At 43.2% G+C, this 8,534-nt stretch overlaps 1 protein-coding gene across 6 annotated transcripts in view; it reads right to left on the bottom strand.

Annotated features, from left to right (window-relative positions):
- WDFY4 (WDFY family member 4) overlaps positions 1-8,534 on the bottom strand; it is a 288,917-nt gene that overhangs the window by 50,495 nt on the left and 229,888 nt on the right. The gene's annotated exons all lie outside the window — the stretch shown is intronic.

Below are 8,534 nucleotides of genomic sequence, written 5' to 3'. Positions count from 1 at the left end.
TCATTAACGAATGTCACCATAACAAAAAATTAATTTAAAAAAAGTTGTTGAATGAATGCGTGAATGAGCAAATGAGTAGCTTAGGCTGTGTTTGGCGAGCTTTAGAGGTTAAAAGTGGATAAAGATATAACAATATCTACAAGGTACTATCGTATTTACTTTTACTTTGTTGTCACTAATATTATTATTAAAAATTTGTGTTTAAAAAGTGACAAAGACTTTTATGCTTGAAAGTCAGCAAAGATTGTCCCACAAGTCCTACAACTGGGATTAATGACCAGTGGGGAGTGTCCTGGGGCTGCTAATTTGAGGGAAGTGGTCAGTGTGGTGCTGTTTGATGAATCTACCAGCATTATCTACCATGCTAAAGGCAGAGACTGCAGGAGCCAGATCACCATTCATACTGAGTACCCACCACACACTAGTCGTTTAACATACCTCATTTCCTCTTCATAAGAGCCTGCAATTTTCTAGCCCATTTTGTAGATCAATAAACTAAGCTCATGATTAAAACCAGGCTGGCCCTAAAGCTGTGGGTGAAGCCCAGTTCTATTGGCCTCAAAACCTCCTCATTCCCCACTTCCCACATGCCTGCCTTCTATTGAGCACTTTTATACACAACAATAGGAACAGAAAAATACTAATACATGAGCACTATCCCCATTTGGAAAACACTAAGGAGCTGCCCTGTCCTAAACGAAGTGCTGGCTGCCTTTATTGCCATAGTTCATACCATTCCTAGCAAGTTATATCTATTTGCCCAAGATATCAGAAAAGGGGTCTCTCTTATTTGTGATAGTGTTGAATGCTTCAGTAATAACTTCAAAAAAGCCTGATAAAGACTAAAGAAAGAAAGGGAACTCTGAATTAGGAAATATATCTACAGATAAAAAATTAAAGTTACAAGTCAGAGCATTTTTGAAAGGTGTCTTACATAAAGCAATAAGCATAAAACTGCCCTTTGCACACTTTCACCTAAAGCATACCTTTAAAAACTAGACCATGGTCCTCCCAATGCCCTTCACCTCTGAAGGGAGAAAATTTAGCCACTGTTCAAATAAATATCCTCCACCACATTGCACCATATTGTGATCACCCACACATAAAAGGCTATGTGGTTTTTATATCACAGTCATCTGTGCTTAACTGGGGGTTTTCACTACAAGGAAGGGGCGTTAGCTCTCAGGCAACACCTCTGGAGAGAAACCAGAATGGCTGCGTGAGGCTGCTTACCCCTCTACTCCTCTACCCCTCTACCACCACTGTAGCACTGCCTGGCTCACAGAGGACTCAGGACAGCATGGAGCTGCCTCAGACAGCAGGACTCCCACCCCTGCTTAATCCATATGTCAGCAAACACCTCTCCAGTGTTCCTCCACCTGCAATTCCCACCAGGCAAATCAGGATTTCAATTCACAATCATCACTACCACCACCATCTCATTACCATAGCTTGCCTTTACCAAGCACCTCTGATGCCTCAAGCTGCTTCTCCTATGGAATCCTCACATTGTTGCATTTTACCTGAAGAAACTGAGGCTAAGAGAAGAACCACAGCTGGTCCAAGGTTCGGAGGAAATGGGAAGCCAGGAGTTGAACCAGGCTAGTTCACAACAAACCTCTGGCCCTCCATGTATGTGGTCCCTTCTTATGTTTGTTCAGGGAATGCTCTCTCAGATATCTCTTTTTGACCCAAATATACTCAATATTTTAAAATCTCTGTTACACACACACACACACATACACACATCTGTTTTAAACAGATGGCATGAGTGACTTCACAGAATTTATGTAATTGAAAACAAAGTAGAGCTCTGTGTGTGTGTGTGTGTGTGTGTGTGTGTGTGTGCGTGCGTGTGTGTAAGAATGTATGTTTGTAATTAAGTGACGTCACCAAGGTATCAAGTGTAGACCAGCAGGGCAAGTGTAGACAGAGAAGAGGAGCAAGTGGCTTGGCCATGGCCCCAGTGAGCACATGGCAGAGGCAGCCTCTAACCCAGCCTGGTCCTCTCCCTTCCATGTCTGGGCTCTCTCCACTGCCCATCGTTGCCCATTCAGTGGGCTAGATTATGGGGTCAGCACATGGTAGCTTCCTGGTAGAACCCAGACCCTGTTGAGAGCACATGATTCACAGAAGAGTACCAGCCCAGTATAAACCTATGGCTGATGCCAGCCTCAGGGCTGGGTTTCTTCCTGTCTCAGGAAGAAATCAGAAAGGAGGGGGCACAACCCTGTCTGTGATCACCTTGGAGGAAACATAGACACTGGCCTGCTCTCCTTGGTTTGACATGTCCTGGGGATTCTTCTCATAACAGTTATCATTTGAAAAATAAACCAGATCATGTCTGCCCATCGAATTTTTTTTTTAATTGTACCTCTGGCCTTCTTTTTTACCTCTTTCCATTTTTTCTCTCTCTCCCTTCTTCTCTCTTTCCTCCCATTTTCTTGCCTCCTTCTCCCTCTCCACTTTTTGTCCCTCCCCTCCCCTCTGCCTTTCCATCTGATGTTTCTTCTATCTGAAACACCCACCTCCTCCCACACTAAGTCACAACAAAGGCCTCCGAGGCCCTCACTCATCCAGCCCCACTCTGCCCTTAGGAAGCAGCTACTTTTATTATCCTATTTACAGAAATAGAGGCTGAAGCTCAGTGAAGCTCAGGAGGCTGTCCAGGGTCCCCAGATGGTAAATGGGGAACTAATGCAACCCACATGGGTCAAAATCCCGTGCCTTCCACCCTGTCAAGCCACTTCTCAGAGATCCAGATATCTGTAAGGGGAGCGATGGCTGTGAGGAGAAAATCCAGTGATGTCTGTCTAGCAGTAGCAGTACTGAAACCATGTTGGTTGAAACTGAATTATCGTTCTACTTGGGAGATTAGTCATGCCGGGGCTGACTTTGGTTCTTCTACTTTCGAAGTGTCGAGGTTGGTTTTTGTGTTTTGAATGTGTTGGTTGATAAACAAGGCATTTCTAGTCTGTTAAGCTAATAATCTTAATATTTTATTTTAATTGTAAGGCACCTATTCCCTTTTGTTCCTTTAACAAATCCAATTAAAACAGAGCACATTCGGAATTACAAAATAGATGCTATTAAACCAATAAGAAATCATCATCTTTTGTTATTGGGCCATGTGACCCCCTGGGAACTTTTGCTCCAAATAAAAGTTGAATTTTTATTATCCGCCAGGGGAAGGGGGAAGTCTGACAGATAACGGCTTCTCAGGCAGCACATGTGCAAAGCTTAGCTAGTGCTAAGGATGGAGAAGAAAATAATATTAGGGGTAGACAAAGCTATACATGCATAATCTTCAGTAAAGTGCTTAGAGCTACATTGATCAAATTAGCCAGATAATTGCAAAATGACGTGAACCCAATAATTTCCATATAGATACTCAGTTTGCTGCTGCTCTGATGTCATGGGAAGAACATTCTGCTCAGAAACAAAGTGAGCTGTGTGAGTGGATAAACCACTTTCTCTCCACCACAGCAGCCACTCTCAGTCCTTATCTCTGGGTTGAAGGACTGTTCCTGCCTCAGAGGAGAGCTATGAGAACTGAATGAAATGGCAAGTGAGTCACTGTAAAGAGAAGGTGTGACATGCCTCTAAGGCAACAGTCCCCAACATTTTTGGTACCAGGGACCAGTGCTTCTATGAGAAACTATTGCATGATGATCTCAGGTGGAGCTGAGGCGGTGATGCTAGCGCTGGGGAGTGGCTGCAAATACAGATGAAGCTTCTCTCACTTTCTGCTCACCTTCTGCTGTGCAGCCCAGTTTCTAACAGGCCATGGACCAGTACCAGTCTGTGGCCTGGGGTTCAGAGACCCCTGCTCTAAGGGCTGGTGTGCATGTGTGGTGGAGGAGTATAACATCAAAGGACAGATCCATGGAGGAGGCTGTTTGAAAATAGTGGAAGTGCACCATACAGTGGTTAGACTTTAAATGGAGCTCACGTGGTGCACATCCAACTTCAGGTGGCTGGTATACAGCCTCTCAGGGCCACTGCATAGCCAGCAGCCCCCAGGGCAAAAGAGGGCACTGCTGCTCTACTGAGTACCTGGGAATGAGTGGGCTAATGTTCTGGGCCAGGCTTGATGAAAATCCTGTATTTTCACACTCATCATGGCAGCCTATGGAAACCGGAGGGGCCGAGGAACTTTTGTCTCCATCGCTGCCCACTTGGGGCACACAACTATTAAGTGAACTGGCTAGTGTCATTATGTGTACACTTTACTGTCTCTCTCTCTCTTTCTTCTCTCTCTCTTCTATCTTGTTGCAATCTCCAAGCTCTTACAATCAAATGACTTCATGCTATTTAAAAATCTTTAAAATTTATATTATTCAGATTTACTTAGATGTATACCTATGTTTCTATAAAAATGAGCACCCCACACGTTGGCCCTTGGGCAGTGGAGTAAGCAGGCAATAGGTCCAGCTGAAATGGTTTCTTCAGGGACCCTGGTTTACATGTGGTCCCTCCAAAAGGTCAATGGGACATCTGCATTACTGACTCCTGCAGCGACTTTGGACGAAGATTGCATCTCCGTCTTCTCACTCTCCATCGAGTTGGCCAGCTACTTCAGCCCAGTATACTCCATTCCCCTTTAAATGGATTGTGGTGAGCCCCATTGCAGTTCCCTGGCTAACCCATGCCAAATGAAAATGGACCTGAGTGAGTGTCTGGCCACCCAGAGTCTGAGGACTCTGTGACACTTTGGTTCAAACATCAGAGAGCCCATGGGTAACCAAAAACAGCACACATCTTTTTGAGGATGTCATGGGAAGAACAGCAAAATTAAGGCTGCAGGACAAGCAGCCCTAATTTTCTGTTAGAGAGGTGACTTTCACACTGGGATTGCTAGGATTCCAGAATGTCTTCTGTTCCTTGGAGTCAGTGGCGACCAACAATGTGCCCTCCAGGATGAAGCACTTCCTACTGCTTGAGCAAAGGCAATAGAAGGAAGAGAAGAGAGAAGCAGCACGGTGTACTCAAAAGATCATAGCTTTGATATCAGACACATCTGTGACTGTACTATATTATTTGTGTGAACTTAAAGAAGTCACTTAACTTTTCTGAGCCTTAAATCTCTTATTTTAAAAATAGAATTGACACTTGGCATAGTTGCTGTGGAGATTAGAGATACAGGAAGAGCCCACTAGCATGCTTGCAACAGTTACTTTGGAACATATCACCTAAGTGAATGATGGTGGGTGGCACTTGATATTATGTAGCATATTTGAAACTAATGTCAGGAAATCCCATCATCATCACGTGTGGCTCCTATAAGACTCCACCCCTGCTGTCTGCATCTCTCTCCTAACTATCATCGCTATCTCTCCATCGACTCTGCCAAGTGTCTGGCATAGCTACTGCTGTGAGGGCCACAGAATCTTTCTGCCTCTAAGCTGTTCTCTTCCTAGCAGTCTGTCCTTCTGCCCACAGGAAACAGTGGCTCAACATAACACAGCTGGTGGCAGTAGTGGAAAAAATAAAAAAACACGTCATGTTTATACCCCCAGTGAGTCTATACTCCGAAATCCAGATAACACTGTAGAGCAAGCAGCAGAGCACACAGCTCCTAGGCCAGAATGGGCACTATGCAAATGTCAGTTCTTTCCCCCAGTGTAGACCCTGCTGGAGTCAAACATTAATGCCTATGTTAGAGGCCTGGCCAGAGGTTCCAGACACATCCACTCCACAGAGGGCCCCACAGTGATCACCCACACTCCCACCTGCCACATGGCTTGTTCTAGGGAGGGATAGAGGGCACAGGGAATGATTTGAAGCTACGTAGGAAGTCACAGCAGAGGTGAGGCTGGCCTGTTACATGACTAGTGAATGGGTCTAATGAGAGTTAGGGGAGAGAATAAATGCAGTGACTTTTAAATGACTGACTTTATTAAGGGAAGTTTGTATCATTTCCCCTTCAGAGACAGCCCATAAGCAAAAGATATTTCTCATCCATATGGCATGAAACTTGCTATGAAGTTAGTCCCCATACTGGCTGTGAAATAGCAGTGACTTTTGGGATTTTAATTTTACAATGTGTCTATCCTGTGTCTCAATGCATCAGTCAAAAGAGTGAAATAATTATTGCAAGTTATTTAAAGATATCAGATATACACAAAGTCAGTCTCAAAAATATAAAGATACATGAGCATGAAGCACCAGATAAATTCTATTATCATAGTGATGGCAACAATCTTACAACTGAAAATGCTTGCAAATATTTTTATGCCATTAAAATATAGATTGCCATTACATTTTTAATTTAGATATCCATGGGGTGTCCCACCATGCTGTTTGATTCGCAGTGACTAGATCAAAAAATAATTAGAAATTAAAGTTAAATCAACTGGTCCAGTTTTTCCAAAGTATAGAAACCAATTGTACAAGACAAGGCAAAGTACCATATTTAGAAACTTCTGATAGTTGGGCTTCTCAGCTGTTCATGTGAAATGTAATCTACTATTTGTCTATCTATCCATCCCTCTGTCCATCAGTCTGTCCATCTATCTATTTATATCTCTTTCTTCTATGATTGCCAGCTTCCCTTGTGTGGGTTAGTCCCACTCTTGCATTTAAGGACTCTAAGTTGATAATAACAGGCCATCTAACTAGTTTTAGTTGTACCAAAGAGCATCCCTTTCATGCTTCTTTTGTCAATATTTACTCTCTTACTCAATAGGCAGGCCTGGGAAGGATGCTAAACATGCAGAGTAGAGTGAAAGAAGGTATGTCTCTAGTCTTTGCAGGCTCCTCTCACTGGTCTGCTTCCAGTGGTGCTCAGCAACTTAGGGGTCTAGAACGGACACTGAGCAACATAACGCACCCTGCCTTCCATAACCAAAAGCAAGGGGTCCAGCCAGGTATGGTGGCCCTAAGGAGAAGCATAGAGAAGGTCTATCATGTTCCATCTGGCATGGGGACCCAAACACACTGATGAGGAGGTGGAGTACATTATCCCAGCCAGTCCCTACATGGCCTTGCATATGATTAATGAGCAGGCTCAGAGCCAAAGTTCCTGGTGGAGAGAAGCTTCTTAATAGGGACGTATTCTGTAGATAGCTCCATGCTGTTTCCTCTCCATCATTTATCAGAGCTGGGAGGGCTTCTTATCTTGGTGTGGGTGGGCTGTGGCGAGCAAGCTCAGCTGGGCTAAACTGGCCAGATCATTAGTCTACTGGGAGCACCCTTCCTATCCCCTCTAACCCTTGCTTGTTGTGTTTCAGCTTCTCTGAGCTGAAATTTATCTTAAGCATAAGAACTACAAAAGACAGCTCAGGTTTTGGGGTGCTCAGGGGACTCTGGTGCCCAGAATCAGTAACAATCTAGATCTTAGCTCTTTGAGCTTGGGGTCTGGCCATGTTTAGTGCTCATCTGTGTAATACAGAGGCCTGTACATAGTGGGCTCTCAATATACTTACTGAATGAATAAACAAATGAATAAATGCAGAAATAAGCATATGGACTTGGCTTAAATTAGTCGCAAAAGACTAATAAGGGTCATGGGAAAGGAAACTTTAGTATTTGTTCAGGCCCATGGGATAGAGTTGCCAAAAAAAAATATTATGCAAAATTTGGGACATATGTATATTAAAACTATCCGTTATTTATCTCAAGCTCAAATGTAACTGACCATCTTGTACTTTTATTCGATAAATCTGGCAACCCTACCATGAGGAGCAGTCATCAATAAATATGTGATCAGCCTTTTTTTTTTTATTTGAATTTTTAACCCAAGTGCAGTATGACAGTTTTTTTTTTGACACGCTGCCTTGTGCAAAGCTGTTCCCTGCAGTATGCACATGTGTACACACGTGGTAGACATGCATACATACCATGGCAGTGCCCACGTGGAATACATTTGGATGCCCTTTGGAGGGCACAACAGGGCTGAGGGAATAGGCATAAAAAAGTCACAGACTTCCAAGCTGGGCTGAGCAAGCAGCCACTGTGAGACAGAGAAATTGAATAGAGTCTCAAACATATTTAAGTTAAAAAATTTTTTTTAAGTTTACTTACAAATAAATTGCCTATTTTTGTGTGGACAGTTCTCTGAGCTCTATTATATTCGTAGTTTCATGTAACCACCACCACAATCAGGATCAAGGCAGTCCTAGCACCCCAGAAGCTTAACATGCTGTTGCCTTGTTGTCCAACTCACCCTGCTCCTGGCAACCACTGATTTGTTTTCTGTACTTATCATCGTGGCTTTTCCAGAATGTCATATAAATAGAAGCATTCATTATGTGGAGTTTTGAGATTGGTATCTCTGCCTTAGAAAAATGCTTTTAAGATTCATACAACTTGTGCGTATCAGTAGATTTGTCCTCTTTACACTGAATAGTATACTATTATAAGGATATGCCACGATTTCTTTATGCATCCACCAACTGAGGTTTTTTGAGGCTTTTTTCCCCCCTGTTTTTGGCAATTTTGAATAGAGCAGCTACAAACAAAGGTGAATGACTTTTTGTGTGAACATAAGTTTTTGTTTTTCTAAGGTGAACACCTAGTTGGGAATATGCTGT

This window comes from Pteropus vampyrus, unplaced genomic scaffold (assembly GCF_000151845.1).
Source record: "Pteropus vampyrus isolate Shadow unplaced genomic scaffold, Pvam_2.0 Scaffold20, whole genome shotgun sequence".
NCBI lineage: Eukaryota > Metazoa > Chordata > Mammalia > Chiroptera > Pteropodidae > Pteropus > Pteropus vampyrus.
This window is presented reverse-complemented; position numbering and strand designations above follow the sequence as displayed.